The sequence below is a fragment of the Dufourea novaeangliae genome, unplaced genomic scaffold (assembly GCF_001272555.1).
Source record: "Dufourea novaeangliae isolate 0120121106 unplaced genomic scaffold, ASM127255v1 scaffold86, whole genome shotgun sequence".
NCBI classification, from domain to species: Eukaryota; Metazoa; Arthropoda; class Insecta; order Hymenoptera; family Halictidae; genus Dufourea; species Dufourea novaeangliae.
The window spans coordinates 76,753-81,836 of NW_015373958.1; positions in this window are offsets into that span (position 1 = coordinate 76,753).

A 5,084-nucleotide genomic window follows, 5' to 3' on the forward strand; every position below is an offset into this window, starting at 1 on the left:
CTTGATGTTCGTCAAGTTCTACGAAGTGCAAACAATATTTTTTTTGCAATTTTGATATATACCACCTGAAAGTATGATCGTTTGTCTTTAAAATAAACCAAACCTCATCGAAGAACTATGTTGTTTAACAACGATACAGCCCTTTAAAGGAAACGTATATTTTTCAAATGTTTTGTGTACGGTAAGATATGTGTATATATACATATGGAATAATATACATATACATATAATAGAAGGTCATCAACGAACCCTAGTCCTAATAAAGTTAATAAGATACTAAAAACTTCAATCGTCAGGAATTGACAGACGAAATTTACTTAATAGGTTAACAATCAACTGACAAAACATTCTGATTCATCGTATATAATGTATAAAACAATATATATTTTAAGAATATTTTTTATTTGCAATATGTAATAGAATTAATTTTCGTCAAAAAATGCTGTGCAAGATTCTTCATTAGACAGTATTTCTTGCTTATGATATGTCTGTCCTTCATCGATCTATCATCCACAGTTCAATTAACCCATCATCAGGTCAACCATACAATATACGCCTACCTTATGATCCTTTGCCTTTATAATAAGCTAAACTGCATCCAAAACGGATGTTTTTTAACGAAATTATGGCCGTTTACAGAAACGCCTGCCTGTTTATGTTTTCATGTCTTTCGTGCATGGCACCGTTCAATGGTCTACGTTTCTGTAAGTGAGTATAACTTCGTTAAAAAACATCCGGTTTGGATGCAGTTTGGCTTGTTTTGAAGGTAAAGAATTATTATTTTTGAAATAGATGCAAAATTCCGAACACTGTTGTCTATGAGGAACATCCGTACTCGAATATGAACAAAATTTTACAATTTGAAGGCCCACTTTATAAGGGAAGAGTTTACCTCTTGAGCACAGAGTTAAATAAAATCGAATGAAAGGGTCAAAAAGTAGAAGGTTCAAGCTTTAATTTGACTTTTATTTAAACAAATTCTGAGAAATATTAACAAAGTTATGGAACATTGAATCTCAATAATTTTTCACTAGTGCACAAGTGAGGTGATACTTTTGAACAGAACTGTAGTTTTAGCACCTCTTAGCACCTAATTTTTCAAGAAATATATAAAGCAATGTCTAAGGATAAAAATATATGAAAAGTAAGGGGGTTGCTTTGGGGTGTAAAAAAGTAATTCAATGTTTTATATTTGATTTTACGAAAAAATAAACACTGTTTTCAAATTGTTATTTTATCAAAACTACACAAAAAAGTGAAGGAAACAAGGCGCCAAATTATTCTACATACCTTCCTCTATATCTTACATATGTTGTTATCGCACTTCCTTAACACTACACTTGTAATAAATCACTTCCTTAATATAGGTTTCTTGGCATTTTCTTCGAGCACAAAAATTGTTGATTTTCAAGCCTCAATTTGTTACTAAATACTGCTGTTTACGAAAAACCAAGATAGCAGTTTACTTTTATTCATTCTTAGGAACATAGGGACAAAGTTTCATTCATTTTGAACAAAGATAAAATTTGGGGTTTTGGCCAGTTTTTCGGGACAAATACCCCACTGTGCGGCGCGGCGCAGCGAATTTAAATCGCTAACGTATTGTCCGCCACGCTTAATGTTTAAGTTACCATGGTACTTAGACGTCGAAAAGGTGTAACGATCTTTAAAACGCTTTGAATTCATTATAGCATAAATCATGGGCATAAATTGACGAAAACTTAACCCCTTAAACGTTATGGTTCATCATTGAAGGTGTAGTCCAGAATAAAGTAACAAAAAAACAGATTACAGCACTGTATGCCCCCTGGAAACCATGCAACATTTGTTTGAACAATTTTTTTGTATAACAAATCATTTAAGAGTTGTTTGAAGTCGTCACATTACGAGACTCACTCTGTATACAAGGTGTCACCGCAACTAGGACTCGGTATATCTTTTAAACGGTAAGAGGTAGGTAAAAACTTCATTAGAGAAATTGAAATAATACGTCACAATAACATACAACATAAGCCTTTAATTGAAATAAAAAATATGTAACTTGACTTTTTAGGATTTTATTTAACTGCTTCCAAACTTTTGAACGTTAGTGTATATACAATAGATACATGCTTTTTCTCATGTGTAATTGAATCTATGCAAAACCAACGAAAAAAGAATCAGTATACCATCGAAAGAAATAAAGAAATAAAACTACACGTTGCCTAGGAAAACGGAGTGCCTTCAACTCTCGAGACAGGGAGAATCTTTTTATTTTTCTGTTAAAGTAGATGACAATGTAAGACAGATGAAACGATAATACCCAATGGAAACTGACAAAATTTGCAGAACGTGGTTTCCACTTTGCCTGCAGCGAAGGAGTTAATTTTCTATTTCCTTTTTTTGAGTCTTTGCAGAGATGATCTGCATATTATAATTTTCATTTCTTGATTTAATCTTTTATGCATTAATATATAGTTTTATAACAAGATTGGCTTTTCAGAAACTCATCATAACAAGGAGTTTAATAAAGTTTCAAGAGTTTAGAATTTTATTTAGAGCATGGTGGAACACTGAACAAATTAAACAGCTTCTGTTTTAACTCTAGATTGTGTAAACTAATTCCTAACAATCTATAATTGTATAAACTGCAATCGAGTAGCAACGGTAACATGGAAAAATATTAAAATATATGTAATATAAGCAAAGTATAAAAATAAGTGAATTACAAATTATCAATCTCGGTTTTAGTAGTAAGATAAGAATACTCTCAAGACGATGTGTTCTAGGGGTATGAAAATTTTCGGTTTGTTAAAGGTTTAACAAAATTTTGTTTTAGTCTATAAATTAACACGGTTTGTTTATACATTTAAAGTATTTTCTTAAAAATATGACATCAAATGTGATAATTGTATGAGTACACGAATTCGCGTTCAAGGGAACTAGGATTTGGTAAAAATGTAATTTTGGGGGGAATTAACTACAAAGAAATAAACACAAATTGTAACTAGTACTTTTGGGTAGTGCTTATTAATACTATGAACTGTACAAAAATTGTTTTGATAGTATATACATATACATATATGACGGCGCTACAGTCGTATGTGTAGGCGTTATTTCTGTGGAGTACGTGTAAAAAGTGCCTACACACGGATTGAAAAACTTCCAGTTTTGACAAAAAAGAAAATAAAGTAGCTCTTCTTTCAATGAAAAATCACGTTTTCTTTAAAATTTTCAGTTTTACAGGCGCCATTTTCATAATTTAGATTTTTTTTCTTTTTCAATAGGTTCAGTGCAAAATGGGTGTCTATAGAGTGCCAAATTTTCCAAGATATATCTTAATTCAATATTGTACAGCCAGGATTACTGCAACACATCAGACGACTGTAGTGCCGTTATATTTATATATATTATTCAGAAAAAAATGTTTACAGTTTACAGTATTAATAAACATTACCTAAAAGTATTAGCCAAAACTTGTATTCATTTCCTTATACCTTATGCATATATGTATAGCCAAAAATTACACTTTTACCAAATCTGACTGCCTAGTCCCCTTAAAACACAAAATGAAAATTATGTTCATACGAAGTAATAAAAACTTTCATCGAAGTACAACTACGACCCGTAACTGCGCCACATCAGCTATAAATCGAAGAGTCGCAGAAGTTAAAAAAAGTTCATTGTACCATGTAGCATCATCTTTTTTTCATAACTTTTTCAGGCTCCCTTGAAAAAGAATTATAAGCCAAATTACCTGAAAAGTTATTTTTTCTTGTTCAACTATACGCCGCGAACACCCTGTCGGGATTTACGGCCTCGTAAACGATTCGTAGCTGCGGTTATGATCTCAACTCGCGGCGACAAATGAGATTGTTCCTTGCGAAAGAACCGGCCGGGAATCGGGATTCAGATGGAAACGTCTGCAGTCTGCAGTAAATGGAATAATAGAATACGATTCGTAAAAATCAAATGCTCACCGAGGTAACGTGCTGTAAGTGATAAAGACGAAAACACATTCAGAGCCGCCTATCTTCGGGGAATCCTTTAAGTTGTTTGCCATTGTCGTTTACTGAAATGTCTCCTCACTATATTCGAGGTAATAACAAGAATCGAATTCACGAAACGTATTCATTTCTTTTATTATCTATAATCTACAGGGTATTACACGTAATTCGACCATCTTAAATATATCGTTTTTTTTGTATGATAGAAAAAATATCAGGGGAGAAAAATATTCTGTTCGAAGGCGCCAATACGGTGAATGGGCCGAATTTTTTTCTCAAGGTCATTTTTTTTCGAGATTTCAAGGTCATCGAATTTTTTTTTAATGGAACTACATATTTTCACTACCACACTCTTATAGCATATAAAAAAAAAATCCAACGAGGTGCAATATGTTGACCTTTCTACCCCGGGGACGGTAAATGAAGGAATTTCAATTTCATTGGAACAGTGTACCGTGTAATTGTCCCTGGTGCTTGTAAACAGACATTCGTATTCTTCTTTCATCGGCTGAAGTATGTTTACAAGCATTATTATCAAAGCGGTAATCTTAGCAAGCGATTATTTTTTTGATTATGTGTTATTTACTGATGAGGCCTCATTCACGAATAAATAAGCACAATATGCATTATTGGTCTGTGGAAAACCCGGATTGGCTGAGACAAGTTCAGAATCAGCGACCATGGAGTGTAAATGTGTGGTCCGGTATTATCAACCATCGAGTTATTGGCCCATTCTTTATCGAAGGAACATTAAATGGTCAAAAATATGCAGATTTAAAAAAAAATGAATTATCCATATTGCTAGAAGACGTTCCGTTACAATATCGGTCAAGGATGTGGTTTCAGCATTACGGCTGTCCAGCTCATAATGCACTCGTCGCACGCAATGTATTAGACAAAATTTTTCCCGATCGTTGGATAGGACGTGGTGCAAGAATTTGTTGGCCAGCTCGATCGCCGGATCTTACGCCACTTGATTTCTTTCTGTGGGGACACCTAAAAAGTAAAGTTTACAATGATGTTCCCACAACAGCAGAAAACATGCGACAAAGGGTTCTACATGAATGTAGATCAATTACTGCAGAGCAACTTAAAAAT